Genomic DNA, 18,543 nt, shown 5'->3' with positions numbered 1-18,543 from the left:
ACTGAAAGGAAATGCAGAAATGGATGCGTTACGACGCTGCTCAGACGCACTTGGAGCGCTATGAGCGCGAAGGAGAGGCTTTCTTACGCCGTATCTTAACACTGGATGAGACGTGAACCACATTCTACGAGCCAAAACTGAAACGCCAATCCAACGAATGGCGTCATTATGGGTCGCCGCGAAAGTCGAAAGTGCGTCAGAGCCCGAGTATGGTGAAACGTACGACTGTGATGGTGTTATCCTAACGCACTACGTTACTCCACGGCAGGCCGTGAATGCACAGTATTCTGTTCGTTTTTGGAGCATCACCTGCGGCCAGCTTCGCGAAAGAAGCGGCGACATTTTCTGCGCAACCCACGCAACATTTTGCACGACAATGTGTGGGCACATACAGCGCAAGTTGTTCGGTCGATGGGACTGGGAAGTACTGTACCGTCCACTATACTACCCGGGCGTAAGTCCTTGTGACTGATTTGATTCCGGAGATGAAGGAACCACTTCGTGGCATTCGCTTCAGAACTGTTCCAGAGATTCGACAGGCAGTAGACCGCTCAATTCGCACCATCAACAGAGCAGGCTCTGCTAACGGTATACTACGCCTTCCGCATCGTTGGCAACTGGTTCTACACAACGCTGGTGACTACTTTGAAGGACAGTAACAGGGGCAAACATGTTGCCACTATTCAAGTTCCAACTCTCATATTAATAACTATCTAATTTCCGAGAATTGATGCTACCTAATTCAGCCCGTTTTTACCTTGTTCGATCGTGTAACCTTCAGTATTAAGTTATTTATGGCGTTTTTATTAAAATATGGGCGTTTAAATTTAGTCCGTAGTCGACTGTTATTTAATACAACCATGGTGTGCGTTCTGGCGTAACAAAAAGCTCCGGAACGATGAAGAAGAACGCAAGACCAGAGAAGGCGGTGAAACGACTTCGGCCAATGGTGCGCTGATTAGGACCGCACCACGGCTGGAGCGACATCTAGCCAAAGTTAATATAGGCGCTGCTCCTGCCAGCCTCGGTGGACATTAGTGGACAGTATTGTAGAGTACTAGCACGACCTAGCACAGTGCTAGGAGACCAGTTATTAGTGATCCATATCAATTGCTTGTTTGGACATTATATATAGCAAAGGACTCTGATCATTCTGAGAATGCAGCAACCCTTAGGCACCCTATACGAGACGAGTGGGCAAGACCCCACATTTGGCGACGAGGCTTCCTAACGAACTTCATGCCACGAAATTTTATTATTTTTTTTTTTTTTTACCCGCTGATGCCTTTATTCTCTCTTTACTTTGAAGCGGCGCTTATTACTTTAATAGTTTATCGTTTTTCCTGATTCTTGTTTTCAGGTGGGCGTTGCAGAAAATTACGTCATACATACACTCCTGGAAATGGAAAAAAGAACACATTGACACCGGTGTGTCAGACCCACCATACTTGCTCCGGACACTGCGAGAGGGCTGTACAACCAATGATCACACGCACGGCACAGCGGACACACCAGGAACCGCGGTGTTGGCCGTCGAATAGCGCTAGCTGCGCAGCATTTGTGCACCGCCGCCGTCAGTGTCAGCCAGTTTGCCGTGGCATACGGAGCTCCATCGCAGTCTTTAACACTGGTAGCATGCCGCGACAGCGTGGACGTGAACCGTATGTGCAGTTGACGGACTTTGAGCGAGGGCGTATAGTGGGCATGCGGGAGGCCGGGTGGACGAACCGCCGAATTGCTCAACACGTGGGGCGTGAGGTCTCCACAGTACATCGATGTTGTCGCCAGTGGTCGGCGGAAGGTGCACGTGCCCGTCGACCTGGGACCGGACCGCAGCGACGCACGGATGCACGCCAAGACCGTAGGATCCTACGCAGTGCCGTAGGGGACCGCACCGCCACTTCCCAGCAAATTAGGGACACTGTTGCTCCTGGGGTATCGGCGGGGACCATTCGCAACCGTCTCCATGAAGCTGGGCTACGGTCCCGCACACCGTTAGGCCGTCTTCCGCTCACGCCCCAACATCGTGCAGCCCGCCTCCAGTGGTGTCGCGACAGGCGTGAATGGAGGGACGAATGGAGACGTGTCGTCTTCAGCGATGAGAGTCGCTTCTGCCTTGGTGCCAATGATGGTCGTATGCGTGTTTGGCGCCGTGCAGGTGAGCGCCACAATCAGGACTGCATACGACCGAGGCACACGGGGCCAACACCCGGCCTCATGGTGTGGGGAGCGATCTCCTACACTGGCCGTACACCACTGGTGATCGTCGAGGGGACACTGAATAGTGCAGGGTACATCCAAACCGTCATCGAACCCATCGTTCTACCATTCCTAGACCGGCAAGGGAACTTGCTGTTCCAACAGGACAATGCACGTCCGCATGTATCCCGTGCCACCCAACGTGCTCTAGAAGGTGTAAGTCAACTACCCTGGCCAGCAAGATCTCCGGATCTGTCCCCCATTGAGCATGTTTGGGACTGGATGAAGCGTCGTCTCACGCGGTCTGCACGTCCAGCACGAACGCTGGTCCAACTGAGGCGCCAGGTGGAAATGGCATGGCAAGCCGTTCCACAGGACTACATCCAGCATCTCTACGATTGTCTCCATGGGAGAATAGCAGCCTGCATTGCTGCGAAAGGTGGATATACACTGTACTAGTGCCGACATTGTGCATGCTCTGTTGCCTGTGTCTATGTGCCTGTGGTTCTGTCAGTGTGATCATGTGATGTATCTGACCCCAGGAATGTGTCAATAAAGTTTCCCCTTCCTGGGACAATGAATTAACGGTGTTCTTATTTCAATTTCCAGGAGTGTATTTTTGTCTGTTTGTTTCATTTGTGTCTTCCGCCATCACCACCCCACCTGTCCCCCACCCTGCTCAGCTGCCACTGCCCTAAGTATTTGATGCCACACAGCGAACACTGATATTTCCGTTTCAAATTGGTTCAAATGTCTCTGAGCACTATGGGACTTAACATCTGAGGTCTTCAGTCCCCTAGAACTTAGAACTACCTAAACCTAACTAACCTAAGGACATCACACACATCCATGCCCGAGGCAGGATTCGAACCTGCGACCGTAGCGGTCGCGCGGCTCCACACAATCGCCTGGAACCGCTCGGCCACCACGGCCGGCTTTCCGTTTCAGACGCAGCAAATACGAGGGTTAGTCAAATGAAAACCTTAAATATTTTTTAAATATTATTTATTGCGCAGAAGTGGTACAAAGCTGTATCACTTTTCAACACGCTCAATGCTAGTCCTCCAGCGCTTACAACGTGCATAAATTCCTTTAGAAAAGAATTCTTTTGGTAGTGCGCGCAACCACTCATGCACCGCGTGGCGTACCTCTTCATCAGAACGGAACTTACTTCCTCCCATTGTGTCTTTGAGTGGTCCAAACATATAGAAAACACTTGGGGGCAAGGTCTGGTGAGTATGGTGGATGAGGAAGACACTCAAAATGCAGATCTGTGATTGTTGCAACTGTTGTACGGGCAGTGTGGGACCTTGCATTGTCATGTTGCAAAAGGACGCCTGCTGACAGCAATCCACGTCGCTCTGATTTGATTGCAGGCCGCAGATGATTTTTTTTTTTAGGAGATCTGTGTATGATACACTGGTGACAGTGGTCCCTCTAGGCATGTAATGCTCCAAAATGACGCCTTTTTGGTCCCAAAAGTGAGTCAGCATAACCTTCCCTACTGATGGTTCTGTTCGAAACTTCTTTGGTTTTGGTGATGAGGAATGGCGCCATTCCTTGCTCGCTCTCTTCATTTCCTGTTAGTGGAAGTGAACCCAGGTTTCGTCCCCAGTAATGATTCTTGCAAAGAAGCCATCACCTTCTCGTTCAAAGCGCCGAAGAAGTTCTTCACAGGCTTCAACACGTCGTTCTCTCATTTCAGGAGTCAGCTGCCGTGGCATCCATCTTGCAGACACTTTATCAAAATGGAGTACATCATGCACAATGTGGTGTGATGACCCATGACTAATCTGTAAACATGCTGCAATGTCATTCAGTGTCACTCCGCGGTTTTCCTTCACCACGGCTTCAACTGCTGCAATGTTCTGTGGAGTCACAATTCATCGTGCCTGACTTGGACGAGGAGCATCTTCCACTGAAGTCACACCATTTGCGAACTTCCTACTCCGTTCGGAGACTTGCTGCTGTGACAAACATGCATCACCGAACTGAACCTTCATTCGACGATGAATTTCAATAGGTTTCACACCTTCACTACGCAAAAACCGAATAACAGAACGCTGTTCTTCCCTGGTGCAGGTCGCAAGTTCGGGTGGCCATCTTTATACTGATACTCCGACGGTATGTGTGCATCTGCACTATGCTGCCACCTACAGGCCATTCTGAACGCTGTTTGTAGCACGCTTACCAACTTACAGGATAACGGCGCGAAATTTCGATTTGTTATTACAAATTTAAGGTTTTCATTTGACTCACCCTCGCATCAACACTGCCCAACACAGCGCAGCAGCCACTGGCCAACGCTGTGCACCCGACACAACAAGCACCACCCACTCCAGCTGCTATACCACCTTTACGACAGTTTTGTGGACAAGAAGGAGAATGGCTCGAGTAATTACACCAATCTGGGGCACATCGACTAGCCCACAACGTGGCATGTACTGTGAAACTTCCCTATCTGTTATCCACGGTACAAAGTGCAGTGTTCAGATTAATTCAAAAACTCTTTCCTAACGCCATTCCGAGCAAACGTAGTTACGACTGACTACTGTGACTTCGCTGACTAACTACTGTGATCAACAAGTGAATGTGATAGTAGCTAGGTATCAAGTCCTTAATTGCAAAAACCGGTCAAAACAAACTTATCGCGAGTGGGTAACAGATTTGCAGGGTATGATAATGAAATGCAAATTCAAATGTGCTTGCAGTGCTATATATTCAGAAGTTATGTTGAGTGATGCGATCGTGTACAGTGTACCTGATCTCAAACTCAGTGAACAGATTTTGAAACAGTCCGATCCATCATTTCAGCTGGTAGTGCAAATACTGCATCAGTACGAATCCGGTACCTTATCGGCTCGAAAATTTGAACAGTCAGCTGTTCGTTGGGTTGAGTCCCTTGCTTGCGATCACCCCATTCCTCACCGGTGGCGTGCACTAGCCACGCCAAGCAGATAACCTTCCATGCTGTGTAAGCACTTCGCTACACAGGTGAACGGAATTAAGTCTTGCTCTCGGTGTTATTCACGGCACAAACGCCAAAACTGCCCCTCCTGGCAAGCTCAGTGTTACGCTTGTGGTAGGAAAGGACATCTACAATCCGTATGTTTGCAGCGGAACATATATAAGAATTCGGCCCACTCACAAAAATCTTGTCACAAGGCCCATGTCATTAATGCAGTATATTCAAAGTCTGCAACAGGTTTTAGCAAACGCAGCAAGCGTGCAATTTCATCAATGATATGCCAGTTAGACAAACATTTTGTTGACTTACTTATCTGTGGGAAACGCGTGAAATTTCAGTTGGACACGGGTGCCACTGTCACATTGCTAAATCGTCACATGTATGAACTATTAAATTCCCCACGCCTGTCTGAAACTAGCATGCAACGGACGGCTTATAATGGACAAAACATTCCCGTTCTCGGAACACGTACTTTGCCTGCTATGTACTGCTTACATATGCAGTGACTTTTACAGTGCTACAATCACGCGATTGTGAAAACATACTTGGTCTTGATTCTTTTGATTTGTTTGGCTTTAACATTCAGGACAATGTGTCGTCAGTATTTGCTTTCAATGTAAAAGACAGTGTATCTAGCTTGCTAAAAGAATTGCCAGACCTCTTTTCTGAAGGTTTAGGCAAGGCTAACAAATTTGTGGCACATATTATTCTGAAAGACAATGCTCAGCCGAAATTTTGCAGGGCCAGCACTGTTCCCATTGCATTAAGGGATAAAGTCGCAGCTGAACTTACGGAATTGCAAGATAGCGGAGTTTTTGCGCCCATATCAGCTAGTCAACGGGCAAGTCTATTGGTTTGATCCTCAAGCCTTCAGGTCGCATTCGCCTCTGTGTTGACTTTAAACATGCAGTTAACAGACAAACTGTCTCTGATACTTATCCATTGCCATGTCCAGAGGATCTTATGGACGAATTAGGCGCTGAACGCTATTCTACAAAAATTTATTTGCACGACGCGTATCTTCTAATACCGCTCGATGAATAATCTCAAAGTGTGTGCAGTAAATACTCATCTGGGCTTGTTTAAATATTTGCGTCTGCCTTTTGGAGGCGCTTCTGCACCCGCAGTTTTCCAACGGTATATGGAACACCCGACTGCACAAGTGTCAAACTGTTCACTTTTGGACGATACTCTAGTAGCAGATCGTAGACCTGAAGAACATATTACAAATTTATGTACTTTGTTTCGTTTCTTATCTGATGCAGAACTTAAGTGTAAACTGGACAAGTGTGATTTTTTTTAAAACCTGAATTGCAGTATCTTGGCATGTCAAACAGTCAGAGTGTACATCCTCTTAAGTCGCATTTGTTAGCCATACGAGACTTGCCAGTTCCTCGCGATATCACAGAACTGCAGTCAGTTTTAGGGAAAATGAAATATTATATTCGGTTCATTCCGAATGCTGCACAAATCGCAGCTCCGTTTCATCGCTTGCGTCGCAGGAACGTTCCCTTTGAAACTTGAAACTTACGGGCAGATTAAAACTGTGTCCCCGACCGAGACTCGAACTCGGGACCTTTGCCTTTCGCGGGCAAGTGCTCTACCAACTGAGCTACCGAAGCACGACTCACGCCCGGTACTCACAGCTTTACTTCTGCCAGTACCTCGTCTCCCACCTTCCAAATTTTACAGAAGCTCTCCTGCGAACCTTGCAGAACTAGCACTGCTGAAAGAAAGGATATTGCGGAGACATGGCTTAGCCACAGCCTGGGGGATGTTTCCAGAATGAGAAGGTAGGAGACGAGGTACTGGCAGAAGTAAAGCTGTGAGTACCGGGCGTGAGTCGTGCTTCGGTAGCTCAGTTGGTAGAGCACTTGCCCGCGACAGGCAAAGGTCCCGAGTTCCAGTCTCGGTCGGGGACACAGTTTTAATCTGCCAGGAAGTTTCGTATCAGCGCACACTCCGCTGCAGAGTGAAAATCCCATTCTGGAAACGTCCCCTTTCTTTCGACAGATGAGTGCCAAGTAGCGATTCAAAAACTTAAAGATGCATTGCTCAGTGATCGCTGCTTAGTTCACTTTGATCCTGTCAAACCAGTGGTATTGCACGTTGACGCTTCCTCTTACGGAATAGATGCAATGTTTTTACACAGAATTGGTGATAAAGACAGATCTATTGCTTTCGATCAAAAGTGTTGTCCAAAGCTCAATGTAACTATTCACAAATTGAGAAAGAGGCGTTGGCTATTGTCACCAAATCCCACCACTATTTGTATGGGAGAAAATTCTACTTAGTAACGTATCACAAGCCTTTGCAGTCCTTGTTTCATCCGGCGAAATCGGCTCCTGTACGAACCGCCCAAAATTGCAAAGATGGGATTTGTTGTTGTGTCAATACCAGCTCAACATGGCAATGCGAACCCACTTTCACGTCTTCCGATTGGCCCTAATACAGACTTTGACGCTTCTGCTGCATCTTGTTGTTGCATCGATGCTCAGAATTCTGAATTGCTTCAGCCATTTCCGCTGAATTACAGGAAAATTGCACAAACCGCGGAAGCTGATCCAGATTTGAAGATTTTGCTGAATTACATTCGCACATCTTGGTCTCACTCATTGAATTACATAAACAGCTCTGTAGTGCGCCGATACTTCACACGTCGGCATAGCCTCGCTGTACATAAAGGTGTAATTCTTGTTCAAAATGACAGTGTACAGTCACGTGTGTTGATTCTTAAAGCCTTTCAAAAGGAAGTGTTGCAGTTACTTCACCAAGGACGCTGGGAGACTGTTCGAAAGAAACAGCGCGTCGACACTGTACTTGGCATGGTATGGACGCCCAAATAGAACAGTGTCAAGCATGCGCGGAAAATCAGTTCACTAGGCCACAAAAATTCTTTGCTCGGCCTCAGTCGAAATCGCCATGGCAAAGTGTGCAAATAGACTTTCCAGGACCTTTTTGGAACACCAGTTGATTGATTGTGGTTGACTCGTATAGGAAGTTTCCTTTCCCTATGCCAATGAACTCGACAACGTCACGTAACACAATTCAGGAGTTATCGATTTTTTGGCTGGAAGGTTCACCTGAAGTAATAGTGTCAGACAACGGACCTCAGCTCACTTCAAAAGAATTTGAAACATTCTGTGAACGCAACGGCATACAGCATCAAGTAGTGCACCGTTGCATCCACAGTCAAACGACGACGCGGAACGTTTTGTCAGCACCTTTAAGCAGCAGATGGCCAAACTTCGCTCCGCACACGCCAGGCATCAAGCATTGGAACTGTTTCTCGCCTCCTATCGTTCGCACCCACGAGATGGAACATCGCCGGCGGAATTCCTTCACGGTCGCCACCGTCGAACACTGCTCCACCTGCTCCAACCTCCTCAGCATCCGGCGTCGAAGAAGGCCGCAAGTATCGCTTTGCACCTCATGATATTGTTTTTTACAGAATTTTTAGTAGCAGCAGACTGTGGGCGCGAGCCGAGATCGTCTGTCGACTTCGTGCTTGAATGTATCTTTCAGGTCCAGATGGCTTGCAGTGCCGCCATCAAAATCAACTGCGCCTCTGTCACGTACATGATGATCTTTCAATCTCTCTTCCCCCAGATTCACGGATCCAGAGGTCAGCGCGGCCACAGCATCCGCCAGAGGGTGTCATCACGAGACCGCGGGACGACCCCATGGAGACGGAGCCTTCTACTCCTCCGCCTCCACTCGTCTTACCGATGGAGCTGGACCCGACCACATGGCAGCAGTCGCCGCCTTCTTCATCTGGTTCACGGCATCAGAAGGTTGAAGCGTATCCTTCTGGTCGTTCTCTGGGGACGTTTTCGCTAAAGCGCACGCCTGATGGGGTACGGCCGGAAGCTTGAAGACCCTGCAGCCACAGCTTCCGGTCTGGTGATGCACCCACACTTCTGCCTCCCCTGCCGTGGTCGCACTCCCTACACGATGACGGTCCGTCGCTTTGGGGAGGGGAGGGTGAGGGGGGGGGGGGGGGGAGAATTTTCAAGTGTAACCACAAGCGCCGGAACGAAGAAAAATAATGCAAGACCAGAGAAGGCGGTAAACGACGTCGGCCAATGTTGCGCTGATTAGGACCGCATCACAACAGGAGCGCATCCAGCCGAAGTGAATATAAGCGCTGCTCCTGCCAGCCTCGGCGGACATTAATGTTCAAATGTGTGTGAAATCTTACGGGACTTAAATGCTAAGGTCATCAGTCCCTAAGCTTACACACTACTTAACCTAAATTATACTAAGGACAAACACACACACCCATGCCCGAGGGAGGACTCGAACCTCCGCCGTGACCAGCCGCACAGTCCATGACTGCAGCGCCTCAGACCGCTCGGTTAATCCCGCGCGGCGGCGGACATTCATGGACAGCATTGTAGAGTATTAGCACGGCCTAGCAGAGAGAGCTACGAGAACAGTTATTAGTGATCCACATCAATTGCTTGTTTGGACATTATACGCTACTGACCATTAAAATTGCTACACCACGAAGTTGAAGTGCTACAGACGCGAAATTTAACCGACAGGAAAAAGATGCTGTGATATGTAAATGATTAGCTTTCCAGAGCATTCACACAAGGTTGGCCTCGGTGGCGACACCTACAACGAGCTGACATGAGAAAAGTTTCCAACCGATTTCTCATACACAAACAGCAGTTGACTGGCGTTGCCTGGTGAAACGTTGTTGTGGTGCCTCGTGTAAGGAGGAGAAATGCGTACCATCACACTTTCGACTTTGATAAAGGTCGGATTGTAGCCTATCGCCACTGCGGTTCATCGTATCGCGACATTGCTGCTCGCGTTGGTCGAGATCCAATGACTGTTAGCAGAATATGGAATCGGTGGATTAGATTAGATTAGATTAGTTTATCGTTCCATAGATCCGTTTTCAAGACAACAACCATATGCACGAACAGTTCGACGACGTTTGCAGCAGCTGGGAGACCATGGCTGTGGTTACCCTTAACGCTGCATCACAGACAGGAGCGCCTGCGATGGTGTACTCAACGACGAACCTGGGTGCACGAAAGGCAAAACGTCATTTTTTCGGATGAATCCAGGTTCTGTTTACAGCATCATGATGGTCGCATCCGTGTTTGGCGACATTGCGGTGAACGCACATTTGAAGCGTGTATTCGTTATCGCCATACTGGCGTATTGCCCGGCGTGATGGTATAGGGTGCCATTGGTTACACGTCTCGGTCACCTCTTGTTCGCATTGACGGCACTTTGAACAGTGGACGTTAAATTTAAGATGTGTTACGACCCGTGGCTCTACCCTTCATTCGATCGCTGCCAAACCCACATTTCAGCAGGATAATGCACGACCGCATGCTTCAGGTCCTGTACGGGCCTTTCTGGATACAGAAAATGTTCGACTGCTGCCCTGGCCAGCACATTCTCCAGATCTCTCACCAATTGAAAACGTCTGGTCAATGGTGGCCGAGCAACTGGCTCGTCACAATACGCCAGTCACTACTCTTGATGAACTGTGGTATCGTGTTGAAGCTGCATGGGCAGCTGTACTTCTGCACGCCATAGAAGCTGTGTTTGACTAAATGCCCAGGCGTATCAAGGCCGTTATTATGGCCAGAGGTGGTTGTTATGGGTACTGATTTCTCAGGATCTATGAACCCAAATTGCGTGAAAATGTAATCACATGTCAGTTCTAGTATATTTGTCCAATGAATACCCGTTTATCATCTGCATTTCTTCTTGGTGTAGCAATTTTAATGGCCAGTAGTGTATACAGCAAAGGACTCGGGTCATTCTGAGAACGCAGCATCCCTTAGGTACCCTATACGAGACGAGTGGACAAGACCCCACAGTGTCGGTCTGAAAGTGGTCTAAAATAGACCAGAACCGGTAACCTTATATAAAAAAAGAAGTTTGTCGCTGATGTGACTGCTCTCATTCATTTTTAAGTAATAAATAAACCGATGTTCTCCGGAGACATGTCAAAAATTACAAAAGTTGTGCCATCCTCTTCTGTCTCTACTCTTTCATCACAGCTGATCTACTCCATTGGACTATGAAGATCGAATTACTCCCGTAATATGAGTGAATTCGGGGCTTTAGGCACGGTCAAGGCAGGGAGTAGGGTAGTGATCTTTCAAAGCAACATGGATAGTAGAGCGGTTTCACCTTTCACAGTCACTTCTCGGGCCACTTAATTTTCAACATACTTCTGTAACACCACGCTAACCCTTCGACACTCTCGTTTGCCGCTTTTGCCACAGCTCATAATTCATTTTTACAATGCTGCGCTTCTGGCATGCAACCTCAAAAATTTTTTCCCACAAATTAATACCAGTGTTAGATGCTATAAATATCTTTCGTCGCAGAGTGCTTTCTTTGCCTGTGTTGGTCTGTTTCTTACGTCTTCCTTGCTTTTTTTTTGTGATGCAGTATTTTCATTGCCTTCGTCCGCTACGTCGTGCCGAACATGAATGTTAAGCTTATCGTTAATCTGTTTTTGATACTACTCGTTCCTTTCGCCTCTCTTTGGTTTATTCTCAATTCATAGTGTGTGTTCAGAAGACTGTTCATTTCATTCAAACAGACATGTAATTCTTCCTCATTTTCACTGAGGATAGCAATGTCGTCAGCGAATCTTATGTTTGATATCGTTTCCCTCTGAACTTTACTCGCAAGTCTGAAACATCCCTTCGTTTCCTTTATTCCTTCTCTACATACAGGATCAACAGTAATGGAGAAAGACTGCATCCCTGCCTGCACACTTTCTAATCCGATCGTCTGCCTTCTGATTTCCCATCTCTATTATTCGCTATGGTTTATTGAATATTTTATATATCATTCTGTCTCCCTGCCACTTACCCCTTTTTTAGCGGAATTTCAAATATTTTGCACAATTGTATGTTGCTCAACGTCTTCTACTCGTCAATAAATACTATGAAGTTGCCTCTTCGCTTCATTAATTCTTGCTTCCATTATGAAACACAACATTACAACTCCATTCCTGACGTCAAAACCTTTTCTGAAGTCAAACTGATCGTTATCAAATAAATTCTCCATTTTCTTTTCCATTCTTCTGCTTATGACTCTTGTTAGCAACAGCGATGCATGAGCTGTTAAGATGATCTGTGATAGTTCTCACATTTATCTGCCTTTAACATCGCCCTATTGCCCTATTTGATTTCAAGCTCTACTAAACTTACAATAGTGGATCCCATACATCTTCAAATCGACATCAGTTGCTTCCTCTATCACAACAGCAGACAGTTCTTCTCCCGTGGTTATTTTGATCTCGTTTAACATACCGAGTGCCCATTTAGTAGCCTCAAACCGTCAATCTCTTCTGTTTAATGGCTCTGAGCACTATGGGACTTAACGTCTGAGGTCATCAGTCTCTCTTCTATTTATGGCGTCGATATGTACACCTGAAATATTATTGTCGGCGTTCAATTGCTGCCGATTCTGAGAGTAATGCTATCACTCAATTGTTCATAGTAACTCATTCTGTGTCCTATCTTCTTATTTATATCGAATCTTACTCCCATTACACCACTTTCTCCTGCTGTTGATATTACTCTACACTGGTCTGCCAGAATCCTTTTCTTCCACCCATTTCAGTTTACTGAGCTCACTGTATCAAGTCTGGACCTTTTCAATTCTCGTTTCATATTTTCTGGCTTACCTACCACATTCATACTTCTGACATTAACGCTCCGACTCTTAGAATGTAACCATTTTATCTGTTATTCAGTCTGTTTCTCGTAGCCACCTCTCCCTTGTCAGATCCCTCCCGGTCCTATGTCTTTTCGATCCATCCTACATGTCTTTAATGGTGTGGTCTCCATTGTTTTCTGCGTCGTCATTCTCGTGCTATTGGGCAGTGCTGCTTCTTCCATCCTTACGGGCGTAACCCCAACCCAAGGTAAGACGATGTCCTCAACCTCTATCCGCTCCAACACCCGATTAGAGAAAATCGTTAGCATCATACGTGTGGTTCCTTATACTAGAAGTCTTCGGACGACATAATTGACTACGTTCTCACGAAATCTAAGGAGATACTGCGATGGAACCCGCGATCCTCCACTTTTTGATTAGTACTGGAAGACGCTCTCATTAGACCAAGGTGCCCTTGATATTCGCGTTGAACATAACGATGTTATTCGACAGCGTGTCTCGTTTGGAGTGGTTGGTCCGTGGGTAGATGTCAGACTGTAAATCCAATGGTCGCCGGTGCGATCCTAAATCGGTACTAGGAATTTTCTGTCAGTTACCGCATTTCTATGAACGATCTGTTAATGAGAAGCACAACAAACTGCACCGTGATTTGGAGTACACTACGAACTGTAGGTGCACCTATAACTAATTTGTTATAGAAATGGGCAAACTCGTTCATCTTGGGGAACTACACTACTGGCCATTAAAATTGCTACACCAAGAAGAAATGCAGATGATAAACGGGTATTCATTGGACGAATATATTATACTAGAACTAACATATGATTACATTTTCACGCAATTTGGGTGCATAGATCCTGAGAAATCAGTACCCAGAACAACCACCTCTGGCCGTAATAACGGCCTTGATACGCCTGGGCATTGAGTTAAACAGAGCTTGGATGGCGTCTACAGGTACAGCTGTCCATGCAGCTTCAACACGATACCACAGTTCATCAAGAGTAGTGACTGGCATATTGTGACGAGCCAGTTGCTCGGCCACCATTGAACAGACATTTTCAGTTGGTGAGATCTGGAGAATGTGTTGGCCAGGGCAGCAGTCGAACATTTTCTGTATCCAGAAAGGCCCGTACAGGACCTGCGAGATGCGGTCGTGCATTATCCTGCTGAAATGTAGGGTTTCGCAGGGATCGAATGAAGGGTAGAGCCAAGGGTCGTAACACGTCTGAAACGTAACGTCCACTGTTCAAAGTGCCGTCAATGCGAACAAGAGGTGACCGAGACGTGTGACCAACGGCACCCCATACCATCACGCCGGGTGATACGTCGGTATGGCGATGACGAATACACGCTTCCAATGTGCACTCACCGCGATGTCACCAAACACGGATGCGACCATCATGATGCTGTAAACAGAACTGCAAACATCGTCGAACTGTTCGTGCAGATGGTTGTTGTCTTGCAAGCGGCCCCATCTGTTGACTTAGGGATCGAGACGTGGCTGTACGATCCGTTACAGCCACGCGGATAAGATGACTGTCATCTCGACTGCTAGTGATACGAACCCACCGATTCCATATTCTGCTAACAGTCATTGGATCTCGACCAACGCGAGCAGCAATGTCGCGCTACGATAAACCGCAATTGCGATAAGCTACAATCCGACCTTTATCAAAGTCGGAAACGTGATGGTATGCATTTCTCCTCCTTATACGAGGCATCACAACAACGTTTCACCAGGAAATGCCGGTCCACTGCTGTTTGTGTATGATATATCTGTTGTCAACTTTCCTCAATTCATCACGTTGTAGGTGTCGCCACCTCCGCGAACCTTGTGTGAATGCTCTGAAAAGCTAACAATTTGCATATCACAGCAACTTCTTCCTGTCGGTTAAATTTCGCGTCTGTAGCAAGTCTTCTTCGTGGTGTAGCGATTTTAATGGTCAGTAGTGTAGTTCACTGTTGATTGGTTCTTTTGAGACCCCTTCGTTTTTACTCATTTACTGTTCTTTTTTAATCTAATTGTGTGTTGCAGTATGCCTTTTAAACAAGTCAAAATGGAGTAACTACGTTTTACAATGAGAGCCGATTTTTTTATGAATATGTATCATCATCGCTTTTCTGTTATATTAGCAGATCCTCTACGTCTCAAGTTCCTGTGCTCCACTGATTCCTTCTTAATGTTGCTGTATGTGCTGTTTCATATATATCACTTGCTCGCGCCACCTCATCTTTTCTTCCACATTCCCTTCAAAGACCGTTTACGTAAGCCCATCTTACTTTACATACGTCCAATCAAGTTTAAGTTCCTTCTGTTTATTACATCCAGTGATTGTCTTTGCTCTCCCACTATCCTCAGTACCTCTTCATTTTTCACTCTATTCATCCTACTTATTCTTTCGCCCCTCAAAAGTCCCTAGCCTTGCTCTGTCTTCCTTCCTCAGTGTCCACGTTTCAGCACCATACCAGAGGACACGCCATTCAAAACACTGTACGAGCCTTTTCCTCAAATCTTTGTCCATACTGCTACAGAAAATTCTCCTTTTTCCCTAAAATGCTCTTTCGCCACTGGTATTCTGTGCTATTCTTCCAGTCGGATTCTGTCCTGTTTCCGAGGTATTTAGAGATTTGAACGTTTTGTAACGTTGTAACACTCCACCATTCAGCATTATCTTTACGTTTTTATTTCCCCCTGCTGCCATTACTCTTGTTGCCTTTGTGCTGATTTTCATTTCGTAAGTCTTTCCTTTAACTTCAATGGAATCCAGTATATGATGTAATTCTTTTGCACCTGTTGCTCGGAGGACCATGTCGTCTTCAAACTTCAAACACCACATTCTTTTCCCTCCAATTTTTACTCTCTTGTCACCTAGTAGGCAGTGGTCAGCTATATTTCCTAGGTACGGACTGAAAAGAGTAGGAGACAGTAGCCTTGTCTTATACCTTTTCCTAGTTCTCTCTCCTCTCATTTTCAATTACGCTTCTTGATTTGCATATGATGAATTTACAAGTCGTCTGGCTTTCTAGTATATTAACTTTCCTTCGTTATAGTTGCAAGCATATCCCAAGCCATATTATCAAAGGTCTTTTTCAGGTCCATAAGGTCTATGAAACACATATACAGGTCTTTTGCCTTTTCAATATACCTCTCTGCGAAAATTCGCAAGAGTCCTATTGCATCTCTTGTGCCTGTCTTCTGCCTAAAACCAAATTGCTTTTCAGCAGATTCTCCTCCATTACTTACTCCTGTCTTTTATTAATGGTTCTTATCATAACTTAGGCTTCATGTGAAATGAGGCTAATTGCCCTGTGCTCACTGAATTTCTTGGTTCCTTGTTTCTTTGGTGTCGGAGTCATTACTGTAGTTAGAAAGTCTTCTGACCAATCACCGCTGTCCTATTTTGCAACATAGTCTCAATATTTCTCTTACTCCTCCTTGGTTCAAACATTTTAGTACTTTTCCTGATACTGTATCTGTAACTACTGCTTTCCTGTTTTTCTATGTATGTATTGCACTCTTTACTTCTTTCGTAATGACTGTTGGTTCTTTCTCGTCCTTTACACTGTTCACGGATTCAAGCACTATTTGTGATACGTTCTTTTAAATCATCTTCCTATCTCTACAGAATGTCTTCATGATCTTTGTACATTAAATTTTCGTCTTTACTCAGAATTTACATAGTAGTACTTCCTTGTCTATTTTATACGCATTTTGTAGTCTTTACTCTGTTGAACAGTAAATTATATCTCCCCTTCCTCTCCAGTTCCTAAACTGAGTTGCTCTTCTCTTGTACCCCTTTTTTTCCAAGCCTGTTTCTCTAAGTAGTTAGTTGTTCAGCCTACGGTACGTTTTTTCTTGCATCTTTTCCTCTTCATTGTTTTTGATTTAAAATTTCTTCTCTCCTTCATGTTTGAAATCATTTGCTTTGTAACCCACTGCTTTTTTGCCCTTTTCCCGTTCACATGTCCTATACTTTTCTGCATTGGTTTTATGATTAATTCTTTGAACATATTCCAATACTCTATTGTCAGATGGTTCTTTGTATCATAATGTGTTAGTTAAGTTCTAGTGACAGCATTTACGTAATTCTTTCTCTCCCGGATCTTATCTTCGCTACGTCACACTTCATCATGGTAGTCTTCTACAGTTTTTTAGTTTTTGTTTCTATATACGCCATAAGGAAATTATGGTCGCTATTAATATCTGCACCTGTTAATGTGTGCAGCTTCTTAATTCCATTTCTGTACCTTTCTTCCACTAATATAAAATCGATTTGCTTTCTACACTTATCCCCGGTGGTTTCGAAGTGTAGATCCTCCTCCTGAGATTTTTGAATCCCATATTCGTCATTACAAGCTATCTTTCCCTGTCGTCCCCACCAACACCATGACCGCCTACTACGACTCCCTCCTCCTCCTCTTCCACAATGACATTTGCAACTTCCTTGATTATCATCCATTATCTTCTCTATGATGTTGAATGGAGTTGGTCATCGTGTTCTGAACTTTGCACATACACTTGGATAATCAATATATAATTTTGTACTCCATTCGGCCCTACAGCAATGTAAAATACAGACTGCCTTATGCAAGGGTAACAATCTGCGGTAATATTCCGTTCCCCTCTCCATTTCCTCAGATGCCTTTTACAACCGCTCGCTCCGAATCAGACGCTGCATTGTGTGTTCGTCCGCGCTGGGTATCTCATTTCTCTGCTATCACCCTTCGCCCATTCGCCACCTGAGATGCTCCCTCTAAGGGTTACTGGCTTCTAATGGAACCTCTGTTCTTACGCGTACCTCATTCCAAAACAAAAATTGAACTGTATATAGGTAATGAAAAATTCTTCATTTTAAAAATTCAAATACTTGGATAAATTTTATACGCATGTAAAACTGAAGTGGGATCAGAGAGACTGGAAATTCGATGCAGAATAGTTGTCGACTTGCACGAACGGAATTGAGATTGGCATGTACTCCAGGTTGTCCGACTGCCGTGTAATCCTTCCATAGCTTACGAGCTGTGTCTCACAAGCAGAGAAGTGAAAAATGATGCAGGAAACTTTTTCATAAATTCTTTTAATTACATTTTAAATTTATTTTTTTAGAAACTCGTAGAACATAAATTATATAGTACACAGGGTGAACATTAAAAAACCGACCAACTGCAGAGACGCATTCCCGACTGGAAATAGAGGAAAAATGATCGTATGAACATGCGTCCGGAAATGCATCGTTGTCGTGGTAGATGGCGCTGACTAATGAAAGTTGCTCTGACTGCTGCTGATAATCGTTGCCCTCGTTGCAGGTGACAGGGTAGCAGCGGTTGTCATGCGGCACACACATAATCGTACTTTGGCTTACACCATGCAAATGTTCAAATGGCCCTGAGCACTATGGAACTTAACATCTGAGGTCATCAGTCCCCTAGAACTTAGAGCTACTAAAACCTAACTAACCTAAGGACATCACACACACTCATGCCCGAGGCAGGATTCGAACCTGCGACCGTAGCGGTCGCGCGGTTCCAGAATGAAGCGCCTAGAACCGCGAGGCCACACCGGCCGGCTTACACCATGCAGGTGAGCCACTTGCCTGGAACTTATATTAGGGTCCGTCTCAATATCCTGTAGAATCCGGTTCTCTAAGTCTGATATACGCACAATCCGCCGCCTCCCTGCCCGTTCGCCGGCCGAGGTGACCGAG

General features: G+C 45.8%; 1 protein-coding gene and 1 non-coding gene across 2 annotated transcripts in view; both read right to left on the bottom strand.

Moving 5' to 3' along the window:
* Positions 1-18,543, bottom strand: part of LOC124620278 (eukaryotic translation initiation factor 4B2-like) — a 193,484-nt gene that overhangs the window by 60,079 nt on the left and 114,862 nt on the right. The gene's annotated exons all lie outside the window — the stretch shown is intronic.
* On the bottom strand, positions 6,715-6,789 carry Trnas-cga. The gene has a single exon. It is a non-coding gene; the product is annotated as a tRNA-Ser (tRNA).

The sequence above is a fragment of the Schistocerca americana genome, chromosome 6, assembly GCF_021461395.2.
Source record: "Schistocerca americana isolate TAMUIC-IGC-003095 chromosome 6, iqSchAmer2.1, whole genome shotgun sequence".
Taxonomy (NCBI): domain Eukaryota; kingdom Metazoa; phylum Arthropoda; class Insecta; order Orthoptera; family Acrididae; genus Schistocerca; species Schistocerca americana.
The sequence above is the reverse complement of the archived record's forward strand: the minus strand, read 5'-3'. Positions and strand labels throughout refer to the sequence as shown.